This window comes from Bubalus bubalis, chromosome 4 (assembly GCF_019923935.1).
Source record: "Bubalus bubalis isolate 160015118507 breed Murrah chromosome 4, NDDB_SH_1, whole genome shotgun sequence".
In the NCBI taxonomy this organism is placed as follows: Eukaryota; Metazoa; Chordata; class Mammalia; order Artiodactyla; family Bovidae; genus Bubalus; species Bubalus bubalis.
Window position 1 is genome coordinate 119,995,819 of NC_059160.1, and position 7,506 is coordinate 120,003,324.

Sequence of the window (7,506 nt, forward strand, 5' to 3'; positions counted from 1 at the left end):
TTAGCATCATTCCTTCCAAAGAACACTCAGGGCTGATCTTTAGAATGGACTGGTTGGATCTCCTTGCAGTCCAAGGGACTCTCAAGAGTCTTCTCCAACACCACAGTTCAAAAGCATCAAATCTTCAGCATTCAGCCTTCTTCAAAGTCCAACTCTCATATCTATACATGACCACAGGAAAAACCATAGCCTTGACTAGGTGAACCTTTGTTGGCAAAGTAATTCACTGCTTTTGAATATGCTATCTAGGTTGGTCATAATTTTCCTTCCAAGGAGTAAGCATCTTTTAATTTCATGACTGCAGTCACCATCTGCAGCTATTTTGAAGCCCAAAAAAATAAAGTCTGACACTGTTTCTACTGTTTCCCCATCTATTTACCATGAAGTGATGGGGCCAGATGCCATTATTTTCGTTTTCTGAGTGTTGAGCTTTAATCCAACTTTTTCACTCTCCTTTTTCATTTTCATCAGGAGGCTTTTTAGTTCCTCTTCACTTTCTGCCATAAGGGTGGTGTCATCTGCATATCTGATGTTATTGATTTTTTTTTTCCGGCAATCTTGATTTCAGCTTGTGCTTCTTCCATCTCAGCCTTTCTCTTGATGTACTCTGCATATAAGTTAACTAGTTTGTCACAATTTGGAACATGATTATGAATAAATGGAGCATCTTAATATTAAGACATTGAACATAGATTCTCTTTTAGACAAGTGGAAAATGTCTGGGAGTCTGGATTAAGATTCCAGTCACAGATGTGTAGATTGATCCTTATTTTCATGTTACAGGTAAAGTCAAGGATTTCTGTCTTCTGCCTTGTCATGTCTTTGGTAAAGACATAGACTGCTGCTAAGTCACTTCAGTCGTGTCCAACTTTGTGCGACCCCACAGACTGCAGCCCACCAGGCTCCCCCATCTCTGGGATTATCCAGGCAGAAACACTGGAGTGGGTTGCCATTTCCTTCTCCAATGCATGAAAGTGAAAAGTGAAGCTGCTCAGTCATGTCCGACTCTTAGTGACCCCGTGGACTGCAGCCTATGAAGCTCCTCCCATGGTATTTTCCAGGCAAGGGTACTGAAGTGGGTTGCCATTGCCTTCTCCTGTAACTGCATCAGTTCAGTTCAGTCGCTCAGTCATGTCCGACTCATTTCTTGACTCTGTCTCTTACTAGGAAAAATATAACAGTCTTTCAATTTTTAAATTTTTCATCTAAAATTTCAGGCAAAATAATTGTATTACACAGATTAAAATACAATATAGGTGTCATGTGGCATACCTAGTGTAATCTTAATAAATTTAATTTAATCTTTGTTTTTTATACCAAGAGAAACAAAGTCAAGTTTAGTATCTTTGACCCAAAATTCATGTTCTTCAAATTTACAGCATTTAACATTTTTTTAACATTTTATTTTATACTCAGATATAGCCTTTTAACAAACAATGTTGTGATACTTTCAGGTGAAAAGTGAAGGGACTCAGATATATATATATATATATATATATATATATATATATATATATATATATATATATATACACGTGTCCTTTCACCCACAGACACTTCTCCTATCAAGGCTGCCACATAACAGTGAGAAGAGTTCCATGTGCTATACAGTAAATCCTTGTTGGCTATACATTTTAAATGTAACAGAATGTACATATCCATCCCAAACACTCTAACTATCCTTCCCCCAATCCTTCTCCAAGCCCAGCATTCACAAATTTTACAGCATTCACTCTTCATTAATCTAAATGTATCATTAAAATCCAATCTCTACAGGCACACTATATAACTCTACTATTATAATAATGCTCAATAAGAAATATTTTAGAGTTCATGATCTTGGAGACTGTGTCCTTGACATCCTTATTTCTCAGACTGTAGATCAGGGGATTCAACATGGGGCTGACCACTGTGTAAAACACAGACGCCACTTTGACTGTGTGCCTGGAGGTTGCGAAGTTGGGCTCAGAGTAGAGGAAGAGGATGGTGCCGGGGAAGATGCTGATGGTGGTCAGGCAGGAGGCACAGGTGGAGAAGGCTTTGCAGTGACCAAAGGCTGAAGGCATCTTGAGGATGGTGACAACATTAAACACATAAGACAGGAGAATGACGAAGAGTGAGCTGACCTCATTAAAGGTGGAGAAAATAAAAAGCCGCGACTTGTTGAAATAAGTATCAGAGCAAGAGAGGGAAAGCAGGGAGGAGAACTAACAGAAGTGATTGATTGTGTTGAAACCTCAAAATGATAATTTGGTAACAGAACATGTGAATGTCAAGGAGCAAGCTACACCCCGGGCATAAGATCCAACCCACTAACATCACACAAAGTCTCGGGGACATGGCCACCATGTAGAGCAGAGGGTTGCAGATGGCCACGAAGTGGTCATTGGCCATCACAACTAATAAAAAGGACTCAGTCACCACAATGGTACAGAAGAAAAAGAATTTTATTACACAACCTACAAATGAAATGGTTCTGCCTTCTACCATGAGGTTCACCATGGTCTTGGGAGCAATGATGGGGGAATAAGAAAAGTCAATATCTCACTTTTGCCTGAATAACTTAAACACCCTTCTCCTTCTCTACTCAATATGTCTAAACAAATTTCTCAATGCCCACTTTTTAGTAGATGAAAATACTGAGAATATTTGGGAGTATTAACAGTAAATGGGAATAGAAACTCTGTCAGAAATTGTGCTGGAATAGTACTGACATGTCGATCTTTCATTCAAGTTTTTAAAATGATCTTTCACCAAATTTTTCAAAGTAACACTTTAAACAAAATTAGATTGTCTTCCAGTTTGCTTAAGACTAAATTTTTGGAGATTCTGTCTTTCAAAAGGACTTTTTTTTTTTTTTACCCTGTGTGATATATTGCAAGCATGATCCCAATTCTCCACTTAACTAGGCATGCCCACATTTTCCTTTTCTTCTGATCAAATGGTCAAATCAATTCCTCCATTAAAAAAATAGGCTACTTTTGTTAGTGATTTTGGCTAACATAAGGTTCTTGAAGTGAAATATTGTGTCAGTTACAAGAAAGGTCCTGTATCGATGTCAAAATCCCTTGGAATTTGCACAAACTCTTAGAATAGAAGTTATGTGAACAAGCACAGATTAGCATATTGGTAAATGAGCAATATAGGTCACAACACTATCCCATGAAACAGCATCTGGCCAACCTCCAGACTGATGTATGAGCTCTCTTAGATCACCAAGTCTAACAAGCTAATAACACACATAAACATACCAGCTTCCCTGATAGCTCAGTTGGTAAAGAATCTTCTTGCAATGCAGGAGACCCCGGTTTGATTCCCGGGTCATGAAGATTCACTGGAGAAGGGACAGGCTACCCACTTCAGTATTCTTGGGCTTCCCTTGTGCCTAAGCTCCTAAAGAATCCACTGCAGTGTGGGAGACCTGTGTTTGATCCCTGGGTTGGGAAGATCCCCTGGAGGAGGGAAAGGCTGCCCTCTCCAGTATTCTGGCCTGGAGAACTCCATAGGATGGCAAACATGGAGAAGTCCATGGGATCACAGAGTTGGGCATGACTGAGAGACTTTCACAAACATACTAGCGAAGAGCAGTCACCTCTGGATCAGATCATCAGAACTGCCTGAGTGACTTATGTAACTGTGATTTAGTTACATAAGTAACTATAAACAGCTGTGTAACAATAAACAGCTCTTTTTAACTCATATGTTTTGGAGTAGTTTGTTGTGCTGTCTTAAAATACAACTGATTTTAATTCCTGATGCAGCCACAATCACCTTCCCAAGTCTTATCATATAGAAATTCAGCATTTCTGCTTTCCTTCTGCTTGGAAGCAGATAAGTTAAAATGTACAATTAAAAAAATTAGAAAATTTAACATATTGTTGATGTCATTGAATCTTTTGATGAAATGATTCACTCAAACAATATGATCTTATGTTATATAAATACAGGTTATCAAAAACTTAGATCTTAGTATTTGTAGTACTTAACTTATCAATACCTATAAAATAAATTTCAGTTAAATATTTATATTTAAATCAAACTAATACAGTTATGTAAAGTCTAAAAATAAAATTAAATTAAAAAAAGTTTCTGCTTTGTCTTTAAGATAGATATGCAAAGCAGTTTTCTATGAGTGGATTGCATAGATAATGTAAACATCACTGCAAATAATGTTGTATTTTTAGTCTTTCTGCCATGAAACTCTCTCCAGGGAGATGCATTTTGTGGCAACGCTTTCAGAGTATACTAAGAACAATGACAAAAAAAAATGATGCTAATGAGATATCATCATGAATTTACTATATATAATAGTAATGAGTTTTATATATAATACCAAAACATCACTGTACTGGCTAAAATTCATGTCCAATGCCCGTATTTTCTGAGAAAAGAAAGTTATATAATCTAGAAGGAAACAAGAAATCATACCATGGGCTTGAAATGTCTTCAGCTCAGTCCAGTTCAGTCACTCAGTCATGTCCTACTCTTTGCGACCCCATGAATTGCAGCACTCCAGGCCTTCCTGTCCATCACCAACTCCCAGAGTTTACTCAAACTCACTGCCATCAAGTCAGTGATGCCATCCAGCCATCTCATCCTCTGTCGTCCCCTTCTCCTCCTGCCCCCAATCCCTCCCAGCATCAGAGTCTTTTCCAATGAGTCAACTCTTCGCATGAGGTGGCCAAAGTACTGGAGTTTCAGCTTTAGCATCATTCCTTCCAAAGAACACTCAGGACTTATCTCCTTTAGAATGGACTGGGGGATGTCCTTGCAGTCCAAGGGACTCTCAGGAGTCTTCTCCAACACCAAAGTTCAAAAGCATCAATTCTTCGGCACTCAGCTTTCTTCACAGTCCAACTCTCACATCCATACATGACCACTGGAAAAACCATAGCCTTGACTAGACAGACCTTTGTTGGCAAAGTAATGTCTCTGCTTTTGAAATGTCTTAATTCAAACAAATTTCAGGCTTCATGGAACACAGCATTTCACAGTGTTCTTATGTTTTAGATTTTGGAAGTTTGCTATTAGTTTTTTAATTAGGGTAATTCTCACAATAATATGTGAATGGATAACAGGAATCTTTACTTTTGAAAAGTGAAACAAAAGGAATAGTGAAAGTACTGGGTGGAATGGAGAGGCAGAAACATTCCACAATCTCAGAAAATTGTCAGATGAATCAATTTTAGGGAAACACATGAAAGCTGTTGAGAATTTGGAAACCAATTTACTTGGTACTATTTAGAGTCATGGAGTTTGTGAATGTTTGTTATATCCAGGAGCACAAACCACATCAAATCGTTCTAACCCTGTTGGTTTAGGAAAAGATTACATGGGCAGAGAAGCAGCAGACCTGGGAGAGACCCTGCAGGCAGACACATAAACAGACTCTGCAGTGAGTAGGGTCTTCATCCAGCACCATCCATCAGCTCTGGTCTTCCTCACAGAGCCATATGGTTGCAGAAACCAAAATGCAACACGTATGCTCATTCTATCAGTGATTCCATTATGACTTTGTGCAAGTGACAACTGCCTGTCTCTCAATGCCATGTTAACAAAGCTGCATAACTGTACTTAAAAAGAAATGTGTTAATAGTTATGTTCAGAGCAGTACCTAACACATAGAAAGTGGTGAGTAAGTGTGAGCAGTTGCTATTATTCTCAACAATAGAGATTCATTGTTCCCACCCCTTTCTGGTATTTTGTAGGATGCTGTTGTGTCTTTAGACCCTATGTCCTCCAGAAAGGAGCTTTGAGTGTAAGACTGGCAGAGTTTATAAGACTCATTCACATATGTCATAATGGCAACATTATCTGGTTCATAGTGCAATGTTTGGATGCAGCATACAACACTCTAATTTATCATAAACTCTGAAAGGAGTCATGTTGTCTTACAATAACATTTACCAACTCAGGAGAGTTTCCCCCCTCTTTTTCTTATGAAAGCCATTCATTGTTTGAGTCCCAAGACGATGTTGTTTTCCTGATATCTGGTTGAGATCCCACAGAGATCAATGATTGGTTCTGGCATCTCAAGGGACGTGGGCCCCCTGGATACACATGCATGAAAACATAGAGCCTGTGACACTTTCCCTCATCGCATCCTCAGAAACATGGGGAGCAATACTTATCAACAGGTTGGTTGGGCTATGTTTTGGGGAGGAGTGGACTGAATGATATTTCCTGATGTCTGGAAACTTCTCTGTTTATTTTCTAATGAGGCTGATTTATTATTAGCCACGTGTCAGAGAAGGAGGAATTGTAGAAGAGGGAAATTACATCAGAATTAATTTTTAAAAGTCTGTATTTGAAGAGTGTTTTAACAAATGCCAAATTTGGAGAACTCTATGAAAGTGTTTTCCCTTTACCTACTGAAAAATGATCTCGACAGGAAATGGGAGCAATTCGATCTGTAGAATGAAATATCTTGTAATGGCTATTAGTGTAACAGAGGAAAGAGTGTGAGCCAGTTGGGGAACATGCTTGATTCCTCTCCCCTTCCCTCTTCTTCTCTCATGTTAACTCCATCCACAGAACCTGGGAAAGATAGCAGGGAGATTCTCCTGAGAGTCACCCTGATGCTGAGAGTGGTGGTGAGGGGTCCTCAGGACTGCGGATGGAGGAGCAGAGGCATGTGAACCACCTCTGAAGCAGACAGGAGAGCCAGTAGTTTGATCTTGTGCCAAGGCCATGTATCGCTACAACAGTTTTCTCAAATGTGATACTATTAACATTTGGGGCTAGATTATATTTTGGGTTTTGCTTATGTTGTGGGCGTGTGAGGAGGTTGGGAATGGGGAAGGAGATGCCACCCTGTGCCTGCAAACTGTTCAGCAGCATCTGTAGTCTGCCCTCTAGATGTCAGGAGCACCCCTTCCTGTTGTGACAGCCAACTGTATCTCCAGACATTGACAAATGTCCAACAGGGATCAACATCACTCCTTCTCTATAAGTGATCAGCAGCCAAACTTTCATCTTTAAAACTTAAAAAAGCAGGAAAAGGTTTTCAAAATTGTTTACTACTTCGAAATCAAAAAAGACAACTCACTTATTACTGGCCATTTAAGAGAACAATGCATGTCATCAGAATTATTATTTGTATTCAAACCAGGATTCCTTAATTCACATATCATTTACCTCTTTCAAGTTATTTGAAGAATAAGGAAAAATCTGGCTGTGCTGACTTTTAGTCCAGATTCCCTTTCCTCCAGGAATAAGCAGTAGGTGCTACTAAGTCATTTTATTGTTACTTAGGATCAGGAGAGAGAATAAATAAGCATGGTCTTACCCTTTGTTGGCATTTTCTACATATCAAAGGGTTTGAATATATCTCTCCTTTATTAAAAAAAAGTAGGCAAATTTCTGAATGCACTTTTAAAGCAATTGGAGTAAAATATTGGTAAAAATATTTATGTTTCTTGGATAGTTTGAGAATTAAATATGACTATGACATGTATAGATATACTGTATTCTATCTTTGTGATCTGGTTTTCTATTTTTAACTTG

At 38.7% G+C, this 7,506-nt stretch overlaps 1 pseudogene; it reads right to left on the reverse strand.

Annotated features, from left to right (window-relative positions):
- Window positions 1-1,781: 1,781 nt before the first annotated feature.
- Window positions 1,782-6,692, reverse strand: LOC102392928 (annotated as a pseudogene).
- Between the last annotated feature and the right edge of the window lie 814 nt (window positions 6,693-7,506).